At 44.6% G+C, this 14,168-nt stretch overlaps 1 long non-coding RNA gene across 1 annotated transcript; it reads right to left on the bottom strand.

Annotated features, from left to right (window-relative positions):
- Positions 1 to 2,967, bottom strand: LOC112666451 (uncharacterized). Its single transcript, XR_003140858.3, has 3 exons — positions 2,713 to 2,967; positions 2,511 to 2,601; positions 1 to 387 (listed from the first exon to the last, which is right to left on the bottom strand). It is a non-coding gene; the product is annotated as an uncharacterized LOC112666451 (long non-coding RNA).
- Between the last annotated feature and the right edge of the window lie 11,201 nt (positions 2,968 to 14,168).

The following is a 14,168-nucleotide window of genomic DNA, read 5'->3' as shown; positions in this document are numbered from 1 at the left end:
TGAGGCTAGGATATCCTTTCATTCCATGAAACCCAATCTGTCACCTATAAAATCATCTACTTATAATTTTTCTCTCTCAAAATATTAATAAAGAACAGCTGGTTATAACAGAGTATCATATTTCAGGGCAAGACTCGCATTAAAAGAGAGGCAAGCAAAACACAGAGCTGTTTCATGGTGTGCCACTTCCCAGGGTACACACCACTTGTGTTCTGCAGCACCACCACCTCCTCTTTATCACTGTTTTTGGAGCATCCATCTTGGCTCTGTGTTCTCCCCACCTCACTGGAAGGAAGGTCTTCCTTCAAGGCCACAGCTGGTCTAGTGTCTCTTGCTTTCTTCATTCTCCAGGTCTGTCTCTGGATATCTACAGATTTCATCAGTTGTCTGCAGAGAGGCCAAAATTCTCGTGTTTGTAAATAACTCTGATCCACCATTTTCCCATCACACATTTCTAGTGTGATACATGAGGACCTCCACTATAAATAACCATTCCTCAGATAATTTCCTCCAGCTGCAATCTCCTGTGACCCTCTTTCTTCTCTCCCCTTCCTCCCTACTAATCTAGGGTCTTATTATTTGTATTTTTATTCTTTCTGTACAGCGACATCCATACAGTGTTGCTATTAACATTTAAGAAAGATTAACAATGATCCTTTTTAAGCTCTTATTTCTGACCTAATGTGACAAATGATGCTCCTTAGGAATCAGTCCTGCTCTCACACTTTTTAAAGATTTTATTTATTCATGACACACACACACACACACACACACACACATACACACACACAGAAGCAGAGACACAGGCAGAGGGAGAAACAGGCTCCCTGTGGGGAGCCCAATGTGGGACTCATCCCAAAACCCCAGGATCACACCCTGAGCCAAAGGCAGACATTCAACCACTGAGCCACCCAGGTGTCCATCTTATACTTCTTTTGTATCCATTCACTCCTGTTAGGGAATCCTTTTGATTTCCCTGGCTTCAAATATTATTAATGAATTGGAATGGCAATAGAATCAGCACAAATCTCTCTTCAACATGGAGACCCAAATATTCACCTGCCCACTCATCAGTGATCACGTCAATGACCACCAACAGTGACCAGGTGTCAAGATGAATTAACCATCTCCCTGAATAATTCAATCCTTATCATTCCCAAACTAAATTTTTGGTACTAATGTCATGTCAAATCCTGAGTGACATTTTGGATGCCCTGGCACCACACCTATCAATGAACAATCCATCCACTCTCCTGAATCCACCTAATGATTCTCGATGTTCAATAATTCTTCATCACCTCTCAGGTCACATAGAAAATATGTCCACAGAAGGTCCTTTTTTGATCCAGTAATCAAAATGATAATACCATTTTCCTGTGTTGATTTTTCAATTTTTACTTACATATATATTATCCCTTGCATATTATTTTTCTCACTAAGTTAGAAGCTTCTTGAAGAGAAGACTAATATAGGATTTAAAGTATTATACACAAGGGGGCTTCAAGATGATGGGAGAGTAGAAGGATCTAGAGCTCACCTTGTCCCATACACACACAAAACAGTTACATCTATGTGACTAACTCTGAAAAAGCCCTGAAGATCGGAAGAACAGACTTTCTACAGTTAATCATAGAGAGGGGGCCATGTTGGAAAAGGTAAGCCCCCCAGCAAGACTAACCACAAATGAGAAGGGTACCATAAGCACAGAGAAGAGAATCAGACCCCATACCAGGCACTGCTGGCACTGGAAAACCTCACTGGGAAGATGAGTCCCATAACATCTGGTGTTGAAAACCAGTGGGGCTTAGCTCTGAGAGCTTTAAAAATCAGTAGGCTTAACTCTGCAGGAGCTGGAGGGTAATAGGAAATGGAATCCCTGATCTTAAAGAGTCAGCATACTAAACTCAACCAGAGACACAGTGTAGGTGCAACAGTTTAAAAAGTGCCTAGGGTATATATGAAGAAAATATACTGACTAATCTTAGAATGTGTGCCAGAGGGGCAAGAAGTTGCAGAAGTTTTCCCTGGGAACAAAAATGCCAGTGGGCACTATTTCTCTTCCCCTTGCCTCAGGCTAGATAGCCAGACACTTATAGAAGTCAGTGCTAACAGTCTCCATTTACCTTGCTAGCACTGTGTGCCCCACCCCAGCAAACTCACCCCATCCAGCCTGCCTACTTGGACAGGAATCCCTGCAAAGCAGTTCCTGCCTTATTATACCCAGTAGGCAGTCCCAGCTTGGATCAGCACCACTCCATAGTGACTCCAGCCATATGGAGTGTGGTGATATAACCCCACACACCAGTCCAGTGTGTCCACAGTTCCTGTGGTTGGCTTCTTGACTGAATGTGCAGGGATTTGTTGTGCCTATAGCTACGACAGAGAAACTAATTGTAGACAATGAGGCTGACTTCCTGGCTCCACATTGCAGCTGGCTGGGATGAAGGCAACTGTGGCTTAGCCACAACAGTAGGGCACATGCATCCCATCCAGGGTGCACCCCTGTATACCTGGTTCTGGTGACAGTGGTTATTGTACGTCAGGCAACAGTACTTCTACACAGGGCACTAGATCCAAGACCAGGGGTTGTAGCTGACCTACCTAATATATCAGAAAACAAAACAGGGTTAGACAAAATGAGTAGAATTGCTAAATGAAATGGAGACAAGCCATATGTCTGATAAATAAAGTAATGGTCATAAAGATACTCACCAGACTTGAGAAATGAGTGGAAAGACTCAGTGAAAACTTCAGCAAAGAGATAGAAAATATAAAAGAGAACCAGTCAGAACTGAAGAATTCAATAACCAAAATAAAAATACACTAGAGGGGATTAACAGCATATTAGAGGTGCCAGAAGAATGGATCAGCAACTGGAAGACAAGTAATGGGAAGTAAACCAAATTGAAGGGCACATAGAAAAGAATACAAAAACATGAGAAGAGGCTAAGAGAACTCTGTGACATCATCATGTGTAATAATACTTGCATTATAGGGGTCTGAGAAGGAGAAGAGAGAGAAGCAGTCATAACTAAATGAACCTTACAAGAAATGGTGAAGTGAATTCTTTTTAGTGGAAAGAAAAAGCCATAACTAGAAGAAGATTATGAAAGGGAAAAAATTTCACAAGTACAAGCAAACACAGTAAAGGTAATAGATTTATCATTCATAAAGCCTATATGGAGGTTAAAACACAAAAGTGGTAAAATTATATCTGTAAAAGTCAAGTCAAAAGATACACACAAAAAAAGTAAAAATAGGACATCATATACATAAAACATGAAGAGGGAGGTGAAAAAAATAATGCTTTTCGAATGTATTCAAACTTAAGCAACCATCGATTTAATATAGATTGTTAGACGCATAAGACGTGCTATGTGAATCCACTGGTAACCACAAATCAAGAACCTATAATAGAAACAACAAAAATACAAAGGAGTCCAAATATAACACTAAAGAAAGCCATCACTCCATAAGGAAAGAGAGCAAGAGAAGAATAAAGAAAAGTTTCAAAAACAACCATAAAACAAAAAACCATAAAACAAGTAGCAAAGTGGTAATCAGTAGATACCTATCAATAACTTTAATTGTAAATGGACTAAATGCTCCAATCAAAAGACATAGGTGACTGAATAAAAAAAAAAAAGAAGACTCATCTATATCTTGCCTACAGGAAACTCACTTAAGACCTAAAGACATATACAGACTAAAGTGACGGGATGGAAAAAGATACTCCAAGCAAATGGGAGGGAAAAAATGGGGTGGCACTAATTATGTCAGACAAAACATACTTTAAAGAATAGCAAGCTCAACACCCAAAAAACAAATCCAGTCAAGAAATGGGCAGAAAACATGAAGAGACATTGTTCCAAAAAAGAGATACAGAGGGTCGACACATGAAAAAATGCTCAATGTCACTTAGCATCAGGGAAATGCAAGTCAAAACCGCAGTGAGATACCACCTCACACACTGGTCAGAATGGCTAAAATTAACAAGTTAGGAAACAACAGATGTTGGCGAGGATGCAGAGAAAGGGGAGCCCTCTTACACTGTTGGTAGGAATACAAACTAACTGGTGCAGCCACTGTGGAAAATAGTATGGAGGTTCCTCAAAAAGTTAAAAATAGAGCTACCCTATGACCCAGTAATTGCCCTACTAGGTATTTACCCAAAGAATACAAAAATACTGATTCAAAGGGATACATGCACTCCAATGTTTATAGCAGCATTATCAACAGTAGTTAAGCTATGGAAAGAGCCCAATGTCCATCAACCAATGAATGGATAGAGAAGATGTGAGTGTACAATGGAATATTACTCAGCCATCAAAAAGAATGAAATCTTACCATTTGCAATAATGTAGATGGAGCTAGAGTATAGTTATGATAAGCAAAATAAGTCAGAGAAAGACAAATATCATATGATTTCACTCACATGGAATTTAAGAAACAAAATAGATGAACATGGAGGGGAAAAAGAGAGGCAAACTATACAATGGACTCTTTTTTTTAAAAATTGAGGGGGAGAGTGAGCAAGCGAGCATGTGAAGGGTGGGAGGGGCAGAGGGAGAGGGAGAGAGAATTTCAAGCAAACCCCCTTGCCCTCCACTGAGTACAGAGCCTGACGTGGGACTCCATCTCACAAACCTGAGATCATGACTTGAGATGATGAAGAGTCAGATGCCTAATTGACTGCGTCACCCAGGCACTCTCATGAAAAAGACTTAACCATAGAGAACAAACCAAGTGTTGCTGGAGGGGAGGTGGGCAGGGAGTTGGGTTAAATAGATGATGGGGATTAAAGAGGGCACTTGTGGGGATCCCTGGGTGGCTCAGCAGGTTAGTACCTGCCTTTGCCCAGGGCGCGATCCTGGAGACCCGGGATCGAATCCCACGTCGGGCTCCCGGTGCATGGAGCCTGCTTCTCCCTCTGCCTGTGTCTCTGCCTCTCTCTCTGTGTCTCTCATGAATAAATGAGTAAAATCTTTACAAAAAAAAAAAAAAAAAAAGGAGGGCACTTGTGATGAGCACTGGTTGCGATGTATGTATGTATGTATGTATGTATGTTATGAATCACTAAATTCTACACCTGTAAAGCATAGGGAACACAGAGATGTTATAATACCTTTGCATGCTGACTGATGATAACTAGAGATATGGTGATTATTTTGCAATGTATAAAAATAATGAATCACTATCTTGTACACCTGAAACCAATACTATATGTCAATTCAATCAAAAGGAATAAAACAAGTATACAATGATATAATCTTGGACTTCTATTCTTCAATAAATGATTAAATACTAAGCTTTGAATCCAGTCTCCTATTATACAAGTATAAATATTTTGTCACAATAATCTGTTTAAAATGCAAACTTAATCAGCATATCTTTCTTTTAAAAATCTTTCACTGCTGTCCTCAGCTGGTATTTCTAGAAAGGCAGACCATAGTTCTCATTTCATTCCAGTTGTCCTGGCATAATTATTGATGCTACCGACTTTAGTACCCAAGATGTTCTAGTTTGAAATGAAATAAAATTGACCTCCTTATTATAGAGCACCTATTACGTGCCAAGGAGAATAAAAACCCAGGAACCAGAAACAAACTTATCAAGTCACTGCCCCTGTTTATTTTAATCTTGGTGAGTGGGAAGTGGTCATAAACAGACTAATGAATTTCTAATATTAGGTAGATTTAAGCATGATGATAAACAGGAATGCAGAGAGGAGATGGAGGGAGGGTGGAGGAAGAGAAATTAGCTACAATTAAAATTGAAAATATTAGTGAAGGCCTGACTGATGATATGCTATTAGAGCAGAGAGATTAAGAAGACAACAAGCACCCCCTAGATAATGAATTTTCCAAAGAAGGGAACAACTGGAACAGTTCAGGAAAAAGTATTATTTCTTCTTCCTAGCGATGTGAGTTAAGAAACAAAATTGGCCTGTTATACCAAAAAAGCTTCACAGACAAAAGAACACAATATCTTGAATATCACTCAACAAATATTTACATCTCAGAGGTAACTTTCCAAAATATATTTTAAAAACAACAACAGTATAACGTAAAGGTTTTACAGAAGGATGCTCTTTGTCAACATGGATGCTCTTCTCACAAGAACAGGCTGGCCTGGCATCCAGGTCCATGCAGGGTGCCCCCACTCCTAAGATGCAAGCAGCCTTTTTCTTGCTGGAAAATGCAGCGACCTCGGATTCCTCTCTTATGGAGGAAGTGAGTGGATAACCCACAGTGGACAAACCAGAAGAGGCATCCTGTCTCACATCCCCGGGATAGGAGGGATTCCCGAATCTTTGTACAAAAAAAACCCACAAAAATGTGGGTTTATTACAATGTCAGATACTGTCTGTAGAAGAAAAATCTGATCATATTTGAGTGTGAGGGGCGGGATCTGGAGTTTCTACCAAGAGTTTGAATGTTTCCTTTCTTTCCCACTGTTTTGACATCTTTGAATACATTCTATAGGAATGGCAGTTTCTAGGCACAAAAACTTTCAAACATTTTTTGAGGGTGGGGCACGGAAAGGGCAGAGGAAGGAGGAGAGCATTGAACACAGAAGCCGGAATTCACAGATAACAACAGACACACCATTAAGGAGTCCTCTCACAATCCTACACTTAACCCACTCCCAAAACAGTGAATACCTATTGTTTGGTTCCTTCCCTGCCTGTAAAACACTAAAACTGAGAAAACTTGTCCATGGTGCTGTCACATCCGGGGTGAGAGGACCTCAGAAGTCACTTCCAGGATGAGGTACATATTCTGTTGACTTTAGAGCTGGCACACAAGTGCATTTAGTTTATGAAAGTTCACGGTGATGTGTGTGATTGGTCCTTTTCTCCATATAAGTCATATTATAATAACTTGGGGAAAAAAAGTCTGAGGTAGAAATACATAGCATGACCTGGCATGCTTCATTCAGCAAATTATCAGTAGCGTGCACAAAGAACAGAAGCAACTTTGTGATGGAGGATCCCTTTTGTTAAAAATAAGCACTTGGCGTCCATTCACATTAGGAATGGGAAAAGTTTGAGATGTTGCACATAAAAAATATATATATTAACGTTTAGAAGGGAATAAATGGAGGAGGATTGAAAGATGAATCCTACATTTGATCACAGGTACTTGTATTTCTGGAATAGTTCATGGACTATGTACTTACATGCATGAAATCATATCCCCAAATGTAGCCCAAGAAAGTATGCATCCCAGGACCCCGGGATCACCACCTGAGCCTTAGCTGACTGAGCCACCCAGATGCCCCTACATTTTTCATATTTGAAAAGTAAATGAAGTGAAAAAAATTTAAATATATTTATTAACAAACTTTTTCTAGAAACTGAAAGGCAACACTACTTTGAAACTTACCTAGATGACTTAAATATACAGCTAATTGTGCCAGCCAGGGCATGAAGGTCAAGAAAGGTGAATTAATGGCAATCAGTGAAGAAAGAATTAATTAAACTACTCTCTGGATCTCCTGGTATGAGTCGCTCCTTGAGATCAGTGACCTCAGGGATGGACAGCAAACTAGTACTTAATGGCCAGAGGGTGTGAGGAATTCAAAGAATGTGAAATTAGAATAAAAATGTCTAGATTTTAGATAGTGGTTATCTCTACATGCAATGAGAGTGAAAGGGGATCAGAAACAAATGCTCAGAGGGACTCATACGTATCTGTTTAATTTTTCTTAAGTATTGTGGACAGTGAACTAAGTATACTGTATTAAAATATTCTGAAATTTTTCAAAATTTTGCAAAAGTAGAGATTAAGGAGAAGCCAATTCCCAAGTCTCCATCAGGTTACTTCAAAAATTGTCAACTCATAAATGATTTGGATTCTATTCCAATGATTCAGACGCTATTCTCATGGATGAAAGTGCAGCAGATTCCTGAGAGCGTATGATTTTAACTATAAACCTTTTAGCATCTCTTAAGGATAAGAATCTTTAGAACAGGAACACAACATTATCACACACTAAAATAAGTCCTGCAAGTAAACAAATATTAGTTTTCCAATTTCTTCAACTGTTTGTTCTCTGGTTTTACATTTCATTTGATTCAGGATCTTTGTAAAATCCACAATTTGCATCTGGTTGATCTGTATGTGAAGTCTCTTCAATCTCCACAGCTCATCCAAGTTGGGGTGGGGGTGGAGAAGAATGATGATGATGTGTGTGAGAGTTATTTCTAGAAGGAATGGGGCTGTATGTCTTGCAGGGCTTACTACAGTTTGGATTTTTCTTCTTGCAATTCCGCGGTTCCACTTAACATTTAAGTCTGGCATCTATTATTTCAGGGGAATAACAATTTCCCTTCAAAGGGAAATGAAGGCTTGATAGTGTTTGTGTTGTTTTTCAGAAAGAAGAATTCTTATGTGGTTTTGTGATCATCCATCAGCAAGCAACTGATGTCTTGGAAGAATCTGTTTTTGGGGTATTATGCTATATGTTGGCAAACTGAACTCCAATAAAAAAAAAAGAATCTGTTTTTGAAGTTAACAAAGACTCAACTCTATGGGTCCAATATGTCATTAGGGGTTGCAAACAGTGATATTCAATTTATATTATCCTGTTCTCATTTATTACATGGAATAATGTAATTATTCTTATGCCTTCAATCGTCCACAGTAGAAACATATACATTTTAGTATAAATTTAAGTTAGGATTACAATTTTTTTTTTTTTTAATTTCTTTTTTTTTAATTTTTTTTTTTTTTTATTTATTTACTTATGATAGTCACAGAGAGAGAGAGAGAGGCAGAGACACAGGCAGAGGGAGAAGCAGGCTCCATGCACCAGGAGCCTGATATGGGATTCGATCCCGGGTCTCCAGGATCGCGCCCTGGGCCAAAGGCAGGCGCCAAACCGCTGCGCCACCCAGGGATCCCAGGATTACAATTTTTTGAACCCACTGGAGGAAGAAAAGCAGGTAGAGAAGGAGGTTGCCTAAAATTCCTAGTCCACTGATATCTGGATACCTCCTCGAAGATAAAACCAGAAGCACCTGTAGAAGGAAAATATCATGAGAATGAATGAGGAAGATTGTAGAACCAGCTGCAGGGTCAGAGGCTGGTGAGATTGTTTCTGTGAGGTGGGAATTTGCTGCAGCTGGCAGTGAGCAGGAGCTGGACTTATTGCCAATGAAGTAGAAACGAAGCTTTAGGGACCTGCTCTTCCTTGCTTTTCACTGTGGACTTTGGAGGCTGTTGTGGAAATCAGGAGGTGAATAAAAGTGTTCTCTGGGGTTGAAATCTGAAAAGAGAGTAAGGTTTGGGCTCTGTACCTAAAGCCGGTGTCCCAGGGCAAACCTCAGGTGTCTGATGCAGCTGCCCAGGTTGGGGGCACCCATCACCGGGCCATGATCCAGGAGCAAGACCCATGCTAGAAGAGAGACTGGTGCACAATGAAGGATCGTCGGGACCCCAGATAGGGATTTAAAAGGATTCTAAGCATGAAACCTTACCTAGTAAAAAACCTATGTAGCTCAGAAAATAGGAAGCCTAGGCCACTGGTGGTCAACAGAGGGTGACATTTTACCCCAGTGGACATTTGTCAATGACTGAAGACATCTGTCTTTGTCAAAGGGTTAGAGGAGGGGACATTTGTCTTCGTCACAAGGTCAGGGGAGAGAGGATTGCTACTGGCATCCGGTGGGTGGAGGCCAGGGCTACTCTCACATCCTACAAAGCAGTTACCCGGCCCCAGACGTCAACAGTGCAGAGACGGGGAAAACCTTCCCGATTCGCGGCGGAGGGAGGATTAGGACACGCTCTTCTCAAGGCAAAAGCTGACGAACCCTCAGCAAGGGCCCGAGGAGGCGGAGGTGGGCCGGGCGGCGGCCCCTGCTGAGGGCTGCGCTGGTGTCAGCACTGGGCCCGCACTCGGCACGCCAGCCTCCGTCTGGGATCCGGGGTCTCTTCGCAGACCCGCACGCCGGGGGAGGGCGGGGGGGATCCGGGTACCCCGGCGGCCTTCCCCGGGGTTTGGGTCGCGAGCGCAGCGCGGCTCAGACGCTGCACCCCAGGGGCGTCGGTTCCCGCTGCGGGCAACGGCGCCGGACTCCACCCAGCGATCCAGCCGGGAGCGATCCGGCCGGGTGGGGGGGGAGGGGGGCGGCGGGAGGGCGGGGTGGGGGGGGAGGGGGGCGGCGGGAGGGCGGGGTGGGGGCAGGAAGGGCAGCGAGAGGGCCGGAGGGGCAGGGGACGGGGTGGGGGCGGCAGGGCTGGGGGGACAGGGGAGGGCAGCGGGAGGGCAGAGACGGGCAGGGACCCGCAGGAAGGGCAGCGGGAGGGCGGGGGGGCACGGACGGACAGCGGGAGGGCTGGGGGGGCAGGGAAGGGCAGCGGGAGGACGGGGGGCAGGGAAGGGCAGCGGGAGGACGGGGGGCAGGGAAGGGCAGCGGGAGGGCCGGGGGGGGGGCAGGGAAGGGCAGCGGGAGGGCCGGGGGGGGCAGGGAAGGGCAGCGGGAGGGTGGGGGGGGCAGGGAAGGGCAAAACGGAGGGCCGGGGGGGGCAGGAAGGGCATCGGGAGGGCCGGGGGGGGCCAGGGAAGGGCAGCGGGAGGGCCGGGGGGGGGCAGGGAAGGGCAGCGGGAGGGCCGGGGGGGGGCAGGGAAGGGCAGCGGGAGGGCCGGGGGGGGCAGGGAAGGGCAGCGGGAGGGCCGGGGGGGGCAGGGAAGGGCAGGGGAGGGCCGGGGGGGCAGGGAAGGGCAGCGGGAGGGCCGGGGGGGGCAGGGAAGGGCAGCGGGAGGGCCGGGGGGGGGCAGGGAGGGCAGCGGGAGGGGGCCGGGGGGGGGCAGGGAAGGGCAGCGGGAGGGCCGGGGGGGGGCAGGGAAGGGCAGCGGGAGGGCCGGGGGGGGCAGGGAAGGGCAGCGGGAGGCCGGGGGGGCAGGGAAGGGCAGCGGGAGGGCCGGGGGGGGCAGGGAAGGGCAGCGGGAGGGCCGGGGCGGGCAGGGAATGGCAGCGGCAGGGCGGGTCCACGACCCCTTCGCCGGCGGCGGGGGGATTCGGTGCTGGGGGCTCCTCCCGCAGGGCTCGGTGCCTCGGTTCTCCGCCGCCCCGCGCAGCCCCGGCTCTACCGACACCCCGCCCTCTCGGTCCCGGCCCCTGAGGACTGGGCTCGGCTCTCCCGCCTCTTCCCGCTTCGCCCCGCCCGCAGCCCCGCCCTTTGCCGACCTCGGGTCCCTCCGCTCGCCTTCGGCTCTTTCCGGGTAGCTTCGTCCCCCTCCGCCTCTCGGTTTCTCCGACTGCGCCGCCGCAGTTCGGCTCTTTCCGCCTCTCCCCGCCACACCGGGCTCTGCGGGGCTCGCTCGGTCGGATCAGGGGCGCGTGTGGGTGGGCAGAGGCTCAGATCCACGTCCCGGTCGTATTGGTGTGGGGTGCCACCCTCCCCACATTCTGGCTGGTAACATAATAAACCTAAAAAAGAATGTGCCCGGGCAGCCCGGGTGGCCCAGTGGTTTAGCGCCGCCTGCAGCCCGGGGCGTGATCCTGGGGACCCGGGATCGAGTCCCACCCACATCGGGCTCCCTGCGTGGGGCCTGCTGCTCCCTCTGCCTGCGTCTCTGCCTCTCTCTCAACTCCCCCCCGCACCCCGGTGTCTCTCATAAATAAATAAGAGCTTAAAAAAAAGGATGTACCCAATCGGATACATGTAAAAAGAATCTCTGGATTTTGCTTCGAATTTTTCTTTCGATGGATTAAATTGGGGATCATCTCTTCTGTTGAGACTACTCTATATTTTCTGCGAGCTCTGTTCCAGCACTTAGCTACTCTTTAATTCTTGGTATTTTTCTTTGGTTGGTAGGATTTCTCTAATATTAATAAATTTGCCTTTGGTGAGGAGTTGCCAAAATTTCCTCTTAAAAAAGATGTTTTTTTTTTTTTTGCCTCTAGTTGTTGCCATGCAGATTTTAAAAAATGAAAATGTATTTTTGTTTCTTCTTGTTTTATGTATAGTTTTTAAAAGACCATCTCTCCTTTGAGATTATATGTAAAATATCTATGCCTTGGTTTCTTCTAGGACTTTCATAGCCTCAATTTTTACATTTTTTAAAAATTTATTTATTCACGATAGACAGAGAGAGAGAGAGGCAGAGACACAGGCAGAGGGAGAAGCAGGCTCCATGCAGGGAGCCTGACCGGGACTCAATCCCAGAATTTCAGGATCGTGCCCTGGGCCAAAGGCAGGCGCTAAACCGCTGAGTCATCCAGGGATCCCCTAATTTTTACATTTGAATAAAATATCTTAATGCTTTAAATTTTTTTTTTTTATTTATTTATTCGTGAGAGATACACAGAGAGAGGCAGACATAGACAGAGGGAGAAGCAGGCTCTCTGTGGGGAGCAGGATGCAGGCCTCAATCCCAGGACCCCAGGATCATGACCTGAGCTAAAGGCAGACACTCAACCACTGAGCCACCCAGGTGTCCCTAAAATATTTTAATGCTTATTTCACAGACCAGCTCGTTGTTCCAGCATGATTTTCAAAAACAATCCATTTTTCCTTTCCTGACTTAGCATATCACTTGTACCGTTTATTATGAAAAATTTTCAAGAATGGAGATAATTTGAAAGAATTGAACACTCGTGTGGTGAACTGAATTCTGTCCCCTTACATTCATATGTTGAAACCCAATTCCTTGGTAACTCATAACATGACTATATTCAGAGGTTGGGCCTTTCAAGAATTAAGACTAAATGAGGCCATTAGGATGGGCTGTAATTCAATCTGGCTAGTGTCCTTAAGAGGGGATTATAACATATAGACCAAGAGATGACAGGAGCACACACTCTCAGAGGGATGACCCATAAAGAGGCAGCAAGAGGTGGTCATCTGCAAAGGAAGGAAAGAAGCCCCAGGAGAAACCAACTCTGCTGGTGCCTTGAGCCTGGACTTCCAGAATAGTGGGCAAATAAATTTCTGTTGTTTAAGCCACTCAATCTATTGATTGATACTAATTCACTTAGTGGCATTTTGTTATGGCGGTCCTAACAAACTAATATAATCTACCACTCAGATTCTGCAACATTTTACTATACTTGCTTTGCCGCTTCAATTCCTCTACCATCCATCAATCCACCTTAAAAAAAAAAAAAAAAAAAAAGGCATTTTGAAGTAGGTTACAAACAGCAGGAGACTTCACCCCTAAATATTTTAGCATACATATATATATTAGTTGCAACACCATGAGAAGCTGCAGTTGAGAGCTGTCTATAATTTGTTCTACTGTTCTTCCTCTTGAAAGTTTCTCCAACCAAGATGACCAACCAGAATCCTGTGTGCATTTACCTCTAAGAAGCAAGTGCATCCAAGTGGCATAAGCGTTGGGCTATACTGGAGACAGTGGTATATTTCTTAGATTCTCCTTTGAGGCCTAAGTCACTCATTTCCCCAGCTGCTGGAAGTGTTCTCATCACTCATCCTGCCATTTTTTCAGGAATTTTCTCAGGCCAAAGGAAAATGCCACATCTAAGGTTATGTCCATCTCCAAGAGGCAGCCCAATTCCAATGACTAGTTCATATGAGGACTACTAATGCCCCATTCCATTGCCTCAATTTGTGACACTGCTGAAGGGCCACCGCAGCTCTGGAACTCCCCATGGGATCAACTGTTATCTCCATTTTTAACTTATCAGAGTTCAACCTCTTATTCTGTACAATCCTGGTTCTCTCCCTTAAAGATGGTTATCTCATGTAAGTGACAAACTTTTTTTTTATTTCTTCACCCAAAAAATAGAAACAATGAAATGCCTACTTTGTAGATTTGTATTAAGGATTTAGTTCGTTAGTGTCTATAAAGCACTTATGAGACTTCTGGTATATAGGAAACATCTTATTTTTTTATTAGAAATTAGTTAAAATTTGTAGGAATATACTGAGCAAGATAAGTCACACAAAGAGTAAATATTATATGAATCTATTTGTATGAACTTCACGAATAGCCAAAAAAAAAAAAAACCTGATAAAAAATTCAGAATGGTGGTTGCCTCTGAACTCAGGTCATGGGAGCGAGGGGTAAGAAGCAGGGATTGACTGAGATGTGACATGAAGGAACTTTATGGAATGAAGAGAATGCTCTGTATCTCAGTAGAAATATAGGTTACATAAGTGTATGCATTTGTCACAGTGCATTATACATTCAAGATA

The sequence above is a fragment of the Canis lupus genome, chromosome 20 (genome assembly GCF_003254725.2).
Source record: "Canis lupus dingo isolate Sandy chromosome 20, ASM325472v2, whole genome shotgun sequence".
Taxonomy (NCBI): domain Eukaryota; kingdom Metazoa; phylum Chordata; class Mammalia; order Carnivora; family Canidae; genus Canis; species Canis lupus.
Note: the sequence above shows the minus strand (reverse complement) of the source record. Positions and strands in the feature narration are given on the sequence as shown.